The sequence below is a fragment of the Rhea pennata genome, chromosome 2 (assembly GCF_028389875.1).
Source record: "Rhea pennata isolate bPtePen1 chromosome 2, bPtePen1.pri, whole genome shotgun sequence".
Classification (NCBI taxonomy): Eukaryota; Metazoa; Chordata; class Aves; order Rheiformes; family Rheidae; genus Rhea; species Rhea pennata.
This window is the reverse complement of record NC_084664.1, coordinates 143,609,904-143,626,391: the sequence shown is the minus strand read 5'-3', so window position 1 is coordinate 143,626,391 and position 16,488 is coordinate 143,609,904.

The following is a 16,488-nucleotide window of genomic DNA, read 5'->3' as shown; positions in this document are numbered from 1 at the left end:
CCACTTTAGAGAGATATAGGATGTGATATTCACATACATTTTCAAACATTCAGCTTGGATACATCAGAGCTTTCTTCACACATTCATTCTTCAGCTTACTTTAAAAGAGATTCCACTTGAATTCCAGCATAAGTGCATATCTGAGTCAAGCATCATCTTCTACATTAGGTGCAGTTGTATTGAATAGCGAAGAGAGAAGCAGAGCTGTCACTGTTATAAAAAGAGGATTAGCCTAATGGATCAAGTACACCTGCTTCAATGCTAAACTCCATAAAGCACGGAACTTAAAACAAAGACTTTTGAAATGTGCATTACATATCGTATTTGAAAGACTATTTCATTTCGTCCTGTATTTAAGACATCAACTCTAAGCTCCCAATACAGCGTGAGCTGTAGGGAGAGGGCATGTCTTGTGAGAAAGCTCACAGGTTCTGTACATTAGTTCTTCTTTGCAAAATAATTCCCACCAACCCTGCTGTAAGTTTTTTTTTTTTTTTTTTTTTTTTTTTCCCTTCTGTGTCAGGTATAGTAACCCTTGTCTTCAATCTTGCTTGTTTTCATATATTACTTTGAACAAAAAGAAGTTTTTTCCATCTCATTTATATTTCGAAGTTTTTACATACTCAACTACACCCATGCTTGCTAGGTAGTTAGCATCTTACTTACTTTTTTCCACGTCTTGTAAAAAACCACAACATATAGAGTATGCATAGAGTACTTCAACTTTGATATCACAACTCTAATTCCACCACCTACAAGCACTGGCAATGCCTGTCTCACTGCAAAGCTGTATACTGAGAGTCCCCCCAAAACTAACCTTTGGGGACTCGAGATTTTTGAGTATTTTTGTTAGTATAGAACCATGAACTTTAGCCACAGTCTTGCCTCAGAATTGCCTATTTCCCTGGCTACTAAGCCCAGTTTTTATTTCCCCGGGACATGGATAATCATCAAGGGAGAACCTGTTGAAACCCCGATGCATGTACTGTCATTCTTTCACCGCTTATTAGGACCTCGCACATACCCCCCAGAGCCATGCCAGGCAGTTAATATAAACCACGCAGCATTTTCTCAAGAGGATCAACAATAGCTAAAGATACTGCACTTTACAGGAACACTTCTCCTTTCTTAAAATAACACTGCCATGTCTTGCTTCATGGCCTATTTCTCTACTGATACAGCTTACATAAATTGCAGATTTTAGCCATTTGCAAATTGCTTCAACAAGACTGTTTTGGAATGATGTGTTATACAAATATGCATACCCACACTTTCCACTCCCAACACCACCCTGTGCTCCAACAAATCACGTACAGCTTGTAGGCTACATGAGATGTCCTCAGACACATCTAAGCAAATCAAGGGCTCAGAGTAGAAGAGTCATTTAGGTGCCTCTGAAAACTCCATCCTAGATCTCTTTCTTTTTAATATTGAATAACTTTTGTATTGTAAATTCCACAGTCTTCCAAAGTAACTCAAGAAATCTCATGTCTTTGAAGATCCTATGCTTCTCTGGAAAGTTAAAGCATGAAGTAATTCTATGTTGTCATTACAAAGCATCAGACAAGCTTTGCTAAAGACAGACTCCTTCTGTTTTAAACCTCTGTGGACTTGGTTTCACTTCAGGAGTCCCTCGGCAGCCTGTATCGGTGTCTCTAGGTCGCCTGTATTGGATAAAAATACGAGAGGATTCAGAAGGATCTCTGCTGACCTGAGGAATACACTATCAAATCAATTCATGATGCTATTTCACCGTCTTTAAGAACACAGAATGGTCAGAGTCATTTTCTGGATTTTTTTTTTTAAGGAATTACGGTTAGCCAATTCACAGCCCAGTCTGCAGGCATCAGCTGTGACCTCCGGCAAATACAAAAGGTTTTTGTATTGTAAAAATTTCTGTTGGATTTGCTGCTCGTTTTCCATTCTCCATTCATGTAACCATATTAACGAGTTATTTGAGAAACAGCTTTCCTTCTCAAGAATGAAATGCAAACTGAGTTCATTTGTAGTCTGAACTATGTTCACTTAGCAACCAAACTTATAAAACAATGAATTAAAATTCCAAGCTCTTGTGTCCAAAGTGGCATCTGGAATAAAGAGATCATATCAATTTATTATAGTAATGAAAAGTTTAACTGCAAGTATGTGACATCTATGTAAAATGACTTATTTTGATAAATTTTGTATTAAAATTCTGACAATACTAAACAGATTTCATTATAGATACTCTTTGAAAAAGAGTAAGAAGCTAATAAAATATCAGTATTTTTACCATTTAATATTTCAGCATCAAGTTCTGATATCTGCAAGTTGAACAGTCTAGTAATTTAATATTTGTAGAAAATTTAAATTTTTATAGCTTGGTCCATATAATAGCTAGTTATACTACGCACCTTCTTCATCATCATTTGTATCTTTAAACTGTGACACACAACCTAACCGGTTCAGGTAAGGAAACGGGACAGGATTTACCTCTCCCAATACATAGCAATTCACTTACTATCTAAAATCTGTTTACACACTAGCTCTTTCTTGATTGAGATTAGGCTCTGGATGGACACAGACAGTTCTTCGCATTGTGTTCCTATCTGGCTGTAAGTAACTTTTCCCTTAAAGTAGTGCTGTCCCTCTGCTAATGAAGTCCTCTGAGGGGCCTAGTGTATTTCTCAGACACAGCATTTTGCCTGCTTTCAGAGAGCTGACCTAAATCTGGCCACTATGGACTACCGGCAGAGCAAACAGACACTGATTTCTCTCTGGAAGCCTCATTTTATTTACCAACTCTGACAGAAGATGCCTTAGGTCACGCGCAGGTAGATTCCAGGCAGATTCTGGCACAGCGCTGGAACTGAGAATCAGGAAAGCAACCCTGTAGTAACTTTGAAAATGACGTTTTTTTGCAAGCATTATAAAAACAAAAGAATCAGAGGCTGAAAAGGCTGAGAATCCTTACAAAAATGTTGCTGCATAAACCAGCAAATCTGATATGGATAGAGTTTTTACAGAACCCCTCAGTCTTACGCAAATAACTTACATTGTTTGGGCAGAATCGATTACTTGATCTGTCTAGGAAAGGTGACTTTCCCCCCTTAAGCATGCACTCTGTATCAGCTGATTGAATTAGTTTCTTTATGAAGCTATAATTTACCCCTCAGTATCTACACTTCATTTGCATGTTCTTGTATTTCTTTTTCCATTGCTCTCTGCTCCAGTCTAATAGCTGTTCTGAGTGAATAGTGTTTCTAGAAAAAAAATCCAATGTTTTTACCAGAAGGAGGTCTGGAGTAACAGCTTCAAGAAAAAATGTGTTTGCTAAACACCAGTTACTACCAACTACAGTCTGAGTAATTTAAGCTGGACTCAGCTGGTTTGTATGAAACAATAAATTGGCTTACTGCTAGGAAAGACTTCTAACAATTCACTAGTCCCCAGCTGGCCAGTTTAACAGATGAAGTAGGACCAATGGTTTGTTTCGTGGGAAGGGAAGAGTACAAACCTCTGAAAGGAAAACAGAGATTTGACATATAGAGTAGTAAATGGAGCAAAGTTTGTTACTACTTATTTGTAAAGGATCGTGAACAGTACGTAAGATTGTGATAACATACTGAAAACAAAGGTATGCTGGCTGACACCAGGTAATTGTAGGACTTACATGTGCAGTAAAAGGCATAGCAAATGCAAACAAGAATGTATGTTCTACACTGGGACCTTTACTGCAAGCAACAGACTTGGGAATGTGCTGAGTAACTTTGAACTGAAAAGAGTCCCTTCTGCTTCAAAATAATCGATTAATTTTGTAATTAATTTTTGTAATGGGTGCATTTTTTTCTAAAGAAACGTGAGTGTTCAAAAGAAACGGAGATATTAAAATGTTATATTGAGAACACTTGTTTCAATATCAATTTGTACAATGTGTACTTCCTTTTTTTTATTTTTTTTTTCCTAAAGGACAAACCCTTCTTTACTTACCAGCTGAGTAAGTGGTCCTGGTGGTCCAGTCAGCTGAAAAGCCCTGTGATCATGAGACTGTGAGGGGGTTTTTTTCAGTTATTTGAGTCATATTTATCACAACTCAGCTAATTAGCTATTTTGAAGGGATCAACCCACTAGCAAATTAAAAGAAGTATCTCTATACAAAGAGCACTTGTTCTTTTCAGCTCTGCTCTTGATGGTAATAAATAAAAGCATCTATTGTTTAAAAGCAGGGTAACATCTCAGCTGTAGTGGCAGAGATTCATTTTGGAATGACACAGTCACAGTCCCTGTGTTCTCAGTGTTTTGTGCAGTATTTTTGGTTTTCTGCATATTAAGACTGAAATTTAAAGGTCAGAGGCTAAATGATGCCCAGATGCTTTCCAGACACTTAATGTGACAGGATAGTTGAGCAGTTCAGGAATGCGTCCCAAACACAAAGGCTTTTAAGGAAATACTGTCTGTACATGTATTATTATTATTATTGGTATATAACATTTTTTTTTAAGAAATCAAATGCCCAATAAGAACATCTTTGAAAATATTACCATAATCCCCTCAAAAGGATACACTGTTACTCTAACACAAAAAGTGATTCTAGTATTGGCTCAATGCCTCATTGCCCCGAGCATTGTGGTTTCTTATGGATGCTATGAAACATCTCAGTTTGCCGTGGAGTAGGACACCAGCAGTACGGAGTATGTGATACTGGCCTCAGCAAAGCATTTTTTCGCTTCTGGATACAGCTATAGAATGATTTTTCCTAGGAGAGTAGATGAATCTAGCCTGGGCATCTGCAGTATTTTTCAGTCTGATGGAATGGAAAACTTTTAATCAGAAGGCAACACAAGTTGTAACAGGAACCTTATTGGTTTTCTTCCATCAAAAACAGAGAAAATAAACCAAACCCAAAGACCCTAACCTAATCCCCCAAACACGCAGCAGTGAATGTGCACAACTCGGAGAAAAAAGAGCTGCATATTCCAAAAGGCGATTATTACCAGATGTTCAAAAATTATTCGGAAGGTAACCATACAAACTATTTACTGGCATAAAGCATCCTCGTACCACAGCTGAAAGCTTATTTCAATAACTTCAGAATTACTAGTCTGAATGCCTCTGAAGTGCTAAGAGCATCATTCATGGACTCCCATGGGGTTGGTATGAGGCACTGTGGAAATAAGAGCAGGCCAGATCCTAAGGTCCTTATTCTATGAGTGAACCCAAGAAATTAAAAAGCAATTCATGCAGATTGTACAAGTGAGTATCAGAAAAGACAATAGCTTAGCAACTTCTGAGAAGAACGTCATGGAAATACATTGCTCTTTCTGTACTGAAACCTACAACAATCTCTTATTCAAAAAGCTCTATCACTGCCTGCCAATATCTATGGGAAGAGCTTTCTAATATTGTCTCATGTTCAGCCTGAAAACTCATTGCTGCAGTTAGTGACACAGCAGAATAGGCAAAATTTTGGCTGGTGGATCTGAAAAGATTATTTTTAAACTTTCAAGGAACAATCTAAGAATAAATTAGAAGAATCTGGTAGATTTTGATTGCTGCAATGATGTTCATAGTTACATTTTGCTAAGATAAATAGATAATTTGCTAACTTGATAAAGTTTTGCTGTTTTCAGCTGAAGTATGCTACATGAGTTATGATGAATAATAACAAATAAAGGAAACGTATTAGCACTAATGAAAGAGAGAAACAGAAATCCCATAGGAAATATAAAAATTTAATAGAAGTAACCTGAACACGGATGTTCATATACTGCGGAGTTAAGGGTAAAAGAATTAGAGAAAGAGACTGAACAGATAATATACATTTTAAAGGCAGAGGGGAGGAGGAGGAGGATATATCAGATATCTAAAACAGTCTATCTTCAAGTATTTAAACCAAAGTCATCAACAGCTGAGGCTGTATGGAAACTATAGCAACTACAAAAACTAAACTATGTCTGTATGGAAAATATTGCTTAAGAGCAGCAATAAATTAGACCAGATGAAATAAAAAATAAAATTACAAGCAGCTATAATCTATCAATCAAATGTAACGAAAAAACTGCTCTTCCTACTAAGAATTAGCAAAATGAATAGTCTTGTCACCAGTGATTTAAACTCAGCAAAAGATCCCCAAAATGAGATTCTAAACAGATAAAATATTGATTTTCTTCTTCTCTAGTCTAGCATTTATTTTACCCCAGTTTTTAAATGTAAAATTTACAAGCATGAGCAGTGCAGGAACCCAAAATGACTTCAGGTGTAAACAAGCAGCCCCGGGCTCTTTTGCTGCAAGCCCTTGGATCGCTTACCGCTGCTTTTGCTCCACGGAACAGCTGTGCCAGGCAATGCTTGTCAAGGAAGGAGAGTGCTTTTTACTAAACCAGCCGATACAGTTGGGTAAGGCACCTGGCCTGGCTGCCTCCCCGGCACCTGGAGCTCCTTCCTGACTCCTCTCCCAGACTGGCACTACCAGCTGGAGAGAGGACGTGTCTTGTACCTGCCTTGCTTCACCAGGCCAGTGCGAAAGAGGGAAGCCTAAATTATGCCTCGGTGTCCCTGGAGTTTCAGAAAATTGGTAACTCTCATCAGTTTCTCCTGAATGCATGAAAGCAAAACTGAAATGTATGTAACACGCAGTGTTCCAAGTAGGAGCCGGCAAACATTCGTCAGGAGGCGGCGTACCTCTGGCCCTGCAGGAGCGGCAGGGGCACCTCTCCAGAGCCCCGTGAGCTTCGTGGCTGCCGTCCCGAGCAGCTCCGTCTCCCTTCACTGAAGTGCTAAATGCTCTCCACCGCCTCCTGCAGTGGGCAGAGCGCAGCTGGCTGGCAGAGGAACACTTACGCCCTTCTTGTCACCGGACTTCATGTTTTCAGCAAGTTTGAATAACGCTATTAGCAGTGACAAGTTTTTGCCTGTTGTTTCAGGAGTAAAACATGGGGTTTCTTTAACCAAGTGCAGAGACCTATATGTATGACCAAGCTGGAAGCAAAGTCACATAAGAACATACAAAACTAAGGGCCACATCTGCTTGTGGGCCAATTGTTCACATTAGCCCAATGCATTTTGATGTAGTCCCACTGAGGAGCTAGATGATTGTATTTTCATCGTATACTTACCCAAAAATATTCTTTGTAGACCAGATGCAAACCACTACATTTGGTCACTAGCAAACTGTATCTGACTATTGAGATCAATAACAGTAGCTGATTTTATCTGGTACTGAGAGCTGCCTATTCATTTGAAGTATCATTGTAAATATGTCTTCTATTCACTAGGATTACAATCAAGACTAAGGTCCAACAGTACTAGATGTTGCACAAGCAAAGAAGTAAACACAGATCCTCCTTCAAAGTCTGCAAAATTCAGTACTGAAGCAACAGTGAAGAAGGACGGAGTGATGGCGATAATCTTGTATACACTGGAAAAATACAGAACATTCGTCATAAGCATTTTTAAAGTGTTGTTATTAATTAAATATCCATTACATTTGAATTCCCTACTCTTTCTAACAATCTAATTGCTATTGTTTTTCTCTGGACATCAGCTGCTAAAGTGAAGGGAGTCTTAATGCTGGAGGGAGGAAATGCTTCACAGTACAGTGTGCTAATTTTCTTATGTAGTTTCATCATCACTCTGTTTCTCAAGCAGATGTAATGCAAAAATCATACAGGCTGTTCAGAAGGGGGGAGGTTCCTATGTCTCTTCTATTTCTCCTGAAGTTTTTTGTACTTTCACAGTTGAAGACTAGAAAAACTACATCACTGAAATCACGGGTTGCAGTCACAAAACATGAGTAGGACGTGGCCAAATGTTTAATTTTGCTCTACAGTCTGCTGAAAAAAAAATCAAAATTTGCAGTGGAGAAACAACACGGTAAGTAAGATAGACTGGAATGCACTTCGTGAAACAAATGTCCTTATGCAATAGGGACCCTAAGGTTTTTAAAGGGGAGGCTTTTCCATGCTTTCTCCCTGGAGTCTATCACAAGCATTGCAGGTGTTCTGGTTTCGCATTCTGTCTTGTTTCAAACCAACATGTGAGAGCTTAGTGAATATTTCCCACTGAATTTCTTTTCTCTTATGGATTCACTAGTTTAGCTGCATTCATCACTCCGCAGGTTTGATATTAAATTATTTTGGCAAAATGCAAATTATTTCAGTTGGATGATATCCATATTGGATCAGGTAGTTTAACAGTCTGGTTTTAACAGGCCATACGATGCTTCTTCAAAATGTAAACGCTTTAAAGCAAAAAAAGGGGCCCCTGGCATTTCACAGTGAAAGGTCTGAATTTATTCTCAAAATTTATCCTTGAAGTCATACAACATCACATTTTGTCTCTCGTGTGAGGTCAAGAGGAACAGTTGCACTGGAATCCATTAAATGCAGCACATCATCCTACACAAACTGCAATTCTATTTACAACAACGAGCAAGGAATAATCACACATTCAGACAAATAATCCTCTACCCCATCTATGAGCAAATCAAACGCGCACAGACAAAAAAAAGATAAACTGTACCTCAGTGGACTGTGGAGTAATCCATTTATTATTAGACAGGAAAACATATAGCCAGAATTTATTTATTTATGTGCTTTTAGCTACATATTTTCTTAAACTGATCCTTAAAAATGCCCATCTAATGCACTAAATATTTTCTTTATGAAAAAAAAAACAATCAACCTACAAGTACAGGTATTATTGGCAAATACTTTCAGAGATTTTGCCACTTAATTCAAATCCCATTCTTCCCTCAAATGAATGTAAAACAAAAAGCAAGCTGTGCTTTTGCATTTAAAAGGTTAATTAAGCTGTGGTTATAAAAAAACAAAATAGCATACAATAAAAGAGTTATAAAAGAAAGAGGAAGGCTATGTTTAGGCAGACCTAGAAGGGGCCAGATAATATATTTGGTACATAACAAAAACTCCTATGGTCTTTTCTGAAGCTTTCTGCAATAGCTGTTCCTTGGCTGGTTTGCTGTTCAGGATGTTTTCTGTCATTTTTCAGAACACCTGTGTGTTGTTAAACCACAACCGTGGGTACATAAATGACCTGAATTCCCTTTTAGTTCCTGCTACCATAACCTGCAACCTCCGCTTTCCACTATCTTATTCCACTATTTACTTGTCATGATTCTTGTTTCATTATTTAAATTTCATGATCCTTGCAGTCTTTCGTCTTTTACAGATAGGAAGCAGTTGATATTTTTGACCATTAAAATGATAATATGCATGTTCATACATAACTGTAAAATTTGGGCAAAGTTATACGACTGTTGCTAAGCAGGTATAGCTATAACCAGTCTGTCAGTGGGTACTGTGGTATTCTTAGAATTTAGAAATCTAGTATTTAAAGGGATAAAATCTATAGTGCAGCTTTTATTTTTTGTTTCCTTTAATGTCTAACTGAGGAAAAGGCAGGAGGTTTGAAATAAATATGTAATGTAAGCCACCAGCAACAGAATAAAAAACCTCCTTTTGTCACTTTCAACTATCACTGGTCAGCTTTAAGAAATTAGAGTGCTAGATTAAAAAAAAAAGAAAAAAGAAAAGAGATTGAGATCATCAGAATCAAAGAAAGTATGTTCTCAACTACACTAAAAGTGAGATTTCATGCTATTTAAGTGGTTACAAGGATTAGTAAAATGCCAGATTGGCAGTATTTCCCCACATATTTTGATCAGATAGTTTTTTTCCATTTTTATTTACTGAATTTGGTTTACAGCACAGGTAATCTAATCTAATCTAATCAGAGTCCAGGCTCCAGGATTGTTTTTACCACACAAGCTCACAGAGTGGCGTGGCTCTTGTCCGAATGTAATCTGAAATAAAATGCTACAAAGAACTTGGCAAACAATAGGAAAAACAGCAGAGAAGACAAAGTGTTTTTCTAATAAGACTCATTGAGTAATTACATTATCCAGTTCACTGACTGAAAGCTTTTCTTTTCCTTTTTAATTTAATACCCTTTAAGGGCTCTTCCTGAATGCTAGATCTTTAGCTACCAAACACCATTGCTTTGATGCTTCTCTTCCACTCCCTCCTTCACTTCCCATTTGGATAACACAAAAAAGTATCATTCAAAGAAATACGTGAAACAGTCAAAGCATTAGGACGATTATGAGAGCTGTATTTCGAATGGTTTAAAGGAGGGAGGAATCTAGTAGTCATTAAAGTAGGCTGCAACCCATGTCTCATTATACTGAAACCTATTGTAACTGAAGACTTTCAGCTGTATCAAATCCTGGATTTTTGTACTTATTTTGAAAAACATTGACATCTTTATTTATTACTCTGTATATCCTTTGTGCCACCCTTGACAGGTGGCTTCTCACACACTCTGTCTTCCTTGCCCTTTAGAACATCAGTGCTGGTACATAAAGCAGCCCCACGTGTTTGTCACTGTTCCTGACTTTTAGAGGAGTCAGGTTCAGGAATAATACAACCATGGCTAGGTCTGTTTTATAAAAGAAGAATTGTGAAACATTTTGTATGTGATAAATTCAGTTACAATATTGATGTCCTTATGTGTATGCTTTTCCCACTTCTTTCTATCCTAAGCCTCAATCCTCTAAACACAGCGTTAGTGACCCTAAGAAGGCAGCATGAAGCTCAGGAACAAGTAGTATATTTCGTATTAATGTAAAAACACTGTTTGTATCACAGCATTATATTTAAAGGAAACTTAAGCAATAGAGTATAGCAAGCCCCAAATATTTAAGAAATTATGAACTGGACCTACAAAATACATGGAGTTGTAACTTGTATTTAAGGAGTTACTTTTGACTAAACTTTTGTGCATCAGGAGTATTACTGAGTCACATTTTCCAGATTTTTCAGGAAAGAGGATTAAACACAGCCTACTTTTTAAATGAAAGCCGATATAATCTTGTGTCTCCAGGAGCTGGACGTTGCAAAGACAACAAGCACAAAGACTTGGCAGTACTGCCGGGCAGGGGTTCTACTCTTTAAAAAAGTTTTTTATAAATAAAAAGATGTGTCTTAAAGTCTTTATACAGATAAAGCTGGTAATATGAAGGGTTTTTTTTAATTAAAAGTTGCAGAATTGCTACCCATAAAATGAATGTATTTCTGGATAGTTATATATGATATAAAGTAGCATTAGTAGCTGTTAAAACTAATATTATTACTAAGCTTAGATGGGATTAGTTACAGAATAAGACTTTTTAAAATAAACAAGATAAGAATATTAGTGGTATGTGGACAATATATGGTTATCTTTACTTTACTAGAATTTTGCCACATGTGGTAAGTATGATTTCCTTTTGTTCAAATCAGATGCTGAGCTCCATCCATCCCTGTGCCTACACAGAGCTCTCTTGAGGTCTGCAGTGCTTCACTGCTGACATAAAGATGTTATAACAGAATAGCACTTCAGTTGGTTCAGTTAGGCCAGTTTACAATACAGAGGATCAAGCTGATTAAATATTTTGTTTTCTGATGGAGTATCTAGTTTTCAGACAATGCCCATTCAGTATCATGTTGCTTTTAGAAGAATGTAGAACACACTGTGCAAAAATACAGAGATGAAGACTATCAAATGAGAAGCACATGTTCTGTGTAAGATCTATTTGAAGAACTCTGCTGCAAATTTTGGGGGAGAATCACACAATAAATTGAGGCCTTTTCAGTGTGCTTCACTGATCTAGAAGCTTAACAATTCTGGTATTTATAAACATTTTACAAATCATTTGACAGCAAATGGCAAGTCACTGGTCCAAGTCTTAAATAACAGTCACAAACACTTTGTAACATTTTGTATTTCAGATCAGATACAGAATGTTTTTGAATAATTCATGTCTCTATGCAGAATGTTTCGTCATTATTTTTTTCTTATTGTTATACAAAAATAACCTAGAATTGGAAGGACAGATGTTCATCTGTGTATGTAAGCACTGACATGAGCCTAATTATTTCTTACAAATAGAAGGCAAGCAGTATCTTCTGCTTATTACCAAAGGTGGTGAAAGTTACAACCACAACTACATCCAGAAAGCTGGCTGGCTGCCTGGACAGCAATACCATGCTTGCATTAGTAGAATAATCTATATATTGAACATTTTCTATAATATTTCTATGATATTTCTTCTTTTGTAGCCAGTTAGGCCTAGTTTGATGGTAGAATTATTAAAAATATAAATTAAATATAGCTAGGCATAATAACTTACATAAATATAGAAGACAAAACAAAGGTGATGCTTGTAAGAGCAGAGAGATTTGTGTGAACCAGTAACTTATTTTATCTTAGATTTAGAATATGCAGTTGCCCTGATCAAATAAATAAAGTAGATATGCAATATTATAAACCGACAATGTTTTCTGTAGAGCAGTTTAATATAACTTTCACATGCCTTCCATGTATATTTTTCATAAATGTTAAATGCTCGTTATTTTTACACATGCAGATAGTGTTGAAGGATCCTTCAAAGGTCACTAGAGAAAGGTAGCTCCAAAAGAAACAGAACTTCCAGACTAATTGTGTTTCTAAAATAGCATTTGCACGTTTTATCTACATTATACATATTATAATCAAAAGGAGGTAACAATTTTGCTCAGAAACAGAAAATTCTCTCTATAAAACTTCATATTCACAATGGACTGTAGCTAGCTAAATGTATGCATCTATTAAAGATACAGCAGAACACAATCTTCACTTTCTTGGGTACTTATTCTTACTTGTATTACCTATACTGTGGATAATTTTATATGCTTATAAATTTATACATTGAGCAGTTCACAAATCCAAAATGAAATGCAAACTGTCCAAAAGATTCCCTAGTTCTACTGCCAAAACAGTTGCCTCAGGCATCTGTTTAATTAATTTCATTTCACAGAACAGGTAGGTCTAGTATGTGATATACGTCTTTGCCCAAGTCTTCCTACACAATCGTACTCATTCTTGCAAACAAGCCTTTGGGAATTTTGAATATGTGCCTTTTGCCTTATTCAGGGGTATGTCATCAAGTTTGTTTTATGCCCTGATATGTGTTTACTTCCACACATTTCTTTGAACTGCTGAATTACAGAATTCCCAGAGCAACTAAGCTACTTGCTACTTTACATACTCTTTTCTGGCACACAGCCCCCTTCCAGTCTCACTTAATGGTAACTAGATCCCAACGAGCTGTTCTCTCTCCCTAAAATACTATCTTCCCAGCATACCTGAGGTGTATTTCTTCCCACTGCTGGGGGGGGGGTTGGGGAGGGAAGTAGAACCCTTCGAAAATTCAGAGATGATAAAGATCTTTCTGAGGTCATTAATGCAGTCTCTGGTAGTGAGTCTGAAGTGGTCATGCTCCTCTTCAGAGCACTCTGGGACCAGCCACCAGCTCCTCACAAGCCTTGGGACCGCAAGAACCAGGCTGCAGCTGCCTTTCACTGTTGCACAAGTGGAGACTGACAAAGTTGTACCATCCGTAATTAGAAAACCTGGAGTTATCTTCACCTTTAACTGCTTTCTCTGTGTTTTTGTTCATTCTGCTTTTTAGGTATCTGTAATCTGAACATTCTTCTATTTTAACAGGTTTTTACAGGTATCCGTACTAGATTTTCATTCCAGTATTCATATCTTTAAATGCCTTAGAAAACTGGTGTCCCTAACCTCCCTATACTGTCAAGCACCATAGAGAAGGCCAGAATCACTCCTTCTGGTCCTCCTAAATTTTGGTAGCACAAATCCTCCCCCATTACCTTGCAACCAGTAATTTATTCAGAATTTTCTTCTCTTGCCTTGCAAAAGACAATTATTGACTTGTTTCATTAATATACAGAGTGAAAAACTAACTGCTCCCACGGAGGGTTGGTGGTTAATCTCTTCTGTGTTCACCCTTTTCCAGAGACCATTTTTGCCTCTACACTTAGTCACGTCACAATCTTTCAGTCTTTCTCAATCTGATCTTATTCATCTGCAAAAGCAGTCCAGTGTAGTGTTGAGAAGTATCAGCTCCTTCCATGTAATAATGTTGTAATATCTATACAGTTTACCACTGCTGGGGATTTTTGACCTCGCTTCATCAGAATTCTTCTCATATCTTACAATCCCAAAATGCTATATAGACCCCTTTCGAGATACTCGGATCAATTTCTTTGAAGTGGAAAAAGTCACTAAAGACCCTCCTGTCCATCCTTCTATATTGTTAAATTCATTCTTTGGTACAGAAATTGCTGCATCTTTACTCTCTCTGCCAAGTACTCTTTTATTACCACTTTGAAACTTCTGATTTAAAAGACTGCTTTTCAATAGGTAATGAGAAGATCCCAGGAACTTCTGAACATAACAGATCTGCTCCTTTAAGCCTGTTCTCAAAAAACTTTTAAAAGACTTTTATTCAACAGATAATGATAAGATCTCAGGAACTTTTCAACATGACAGACCTGCTCCTCTAAGTTCTGTTCTCTAGGTGTCTTGTTTTTGTTCCTCTTGGCTAGTCCATCTTGACCTTTCTGCAGAATCTGTTACACCTGCAGCAAAAATTCAGGATTAAAATTCCCTGGTTTTATCATCCTTTCTCCTTGGTCTGGTGGAAAGTTGTTTTACAACTAGATTCCCTAGTTGCCATCTTGCTTAATAGTAAGAGTGAATGACCTCAAGCCTTCCTGATCTCCTTTAGCCTTTCTTCAGCACTTGGTGCTTTGCGCTGAGTCCCACAGGCTTTGGCAGACTGTTTTCTCATCTCAGAAGTTTCAGTACACTGTAGCTTACTAGCTTTGCAGTTCTTGCCTCTTAGATTTATTGAATATTTTAGGAAGAACAATCTTTTAAATTCAATTGAACAAATGCAAGATTTTATTACTTAAAATAGTATAATGAGTGCTAGTGAAACAGAGAAGCTTAAATTTAGCTAATTGACTAGCATGATTTAAAATGTAAAGCTTTGGACTATACTTAGCATCCAGTAACTGCCTGATCTGTTAATAGAAATGAACAGAACAACAAATATATATCCCTTTAAAATGTTAGTGTTTGTGTAAGGGAGGAAATGGTTGCTGTGGCTAGGTGTGTGGGTAGGCACACGGCTCTCGCTTGTTACTTCCTTAGCATAAAACTCTTTTTACTACAACAAAATAGCTCTGAAGGCAGCATGTTTTATCCTGATACAGTCATGGATTTGAAACAACCCCCCCCAAAACTAAGACATTCAAGAAAGCCAGACTAAAATGCAGAATTTCCAGAGGACAATAAGAAGTTATTTTTGGGAGAAGTATATAATCAATTATATCATCATTATATAATATCATGTATTAATTATATCATCTACTCAGAATATTATTTCCAGAGATACTTTATGAGTTTTCATTAAGTTGATGAAATATTCCCCTTGTATCACAAACTTTAGTTTTATTACACCTTATTTTATTTTAAGTATAAAAGTGCACTGGTGAAAGACCTGTCCTTTTCACAGGTGTGGACACAAGTGTGGTTGTTTTTCTCTTCTATTCAAGGTTATGTCCACAAAGAGAAGGGCACAAAGTAGTAATAATAACAGTATAGCTAAGGCTCATTGTTATATTCTAGATGATCAAATTTGCTAATGAGGTAAAAATAAAGAGAAGGTTGTGCCCAAAGGCTGTGTGGCTGTGTTATGACATAAAGCTATGTCCTTAATGCATTAACTTTGAAGTCAATGTCATCTGACTGCCATCAAAATAGGTAGAGAAACCTGGAAAACTTCTACTTGGCCACAGCTAGTTTTGTGGAAGTATAAGGTCCTTCAGAAATGCAGTTTTGTATCTGGGAAGAGGCTGAACCCTGTCTATAAGCAAAATATTCCAAGAAATAACTTCAGATTGCCTTTCAGTTTCTGTTGTATTTGTCTGTAATTTGTTGCAATTGAGAATACAATTTTAATAAAACTGTATGAATATTTAAATAGGACAAGTTATCTTGTCAGTGTACATATTATTCAAGTACTTCTCTGAAAACTTTCAATTTTCTTAGGACAGTCTCCCCTACAATCTTCTGAAGCGATAAAAGAGTAAGTTGAAAGCATCTTTAGATTGTTAGTTTTGCTCTAATAACCTGTTATATCCAACATTGCTTATTTGAAGAACAAAACCTTAAACTAGATGTTAAGGCCTTGTACTTTCTAAATGAAATTTTTGTATCCGGATCCTATAGTTTCTCAGCATGACATCTAACTTCTGTGTTCTTTTTGCTTTAGGTTTCTATACACGTGTACCTACTAAACACAATGCCATCCTTTTGTAATGGAAACTGGACTGATGCCATTAAGCAGTAACTATTTGCTCAGTACAGTCATGACAGACCATTGAATGAACAACCGGGAGGTGAACTGAACTGTCAGCTACAACCAGTCATTGTAGGCACATTAATTCTACAGCCTTGCGAGGTCTTGCTATTTCGTGTTTATAGAAGAGGTTCACACAGAAGACACTTCAGATTGTCTAATTTATCTCTTAGCAAAAAGTTGTAATTGTTTAGTAAAGGAAGAGTTGACAGGTTTTAGCATTCTCCCTTATTCTCCAT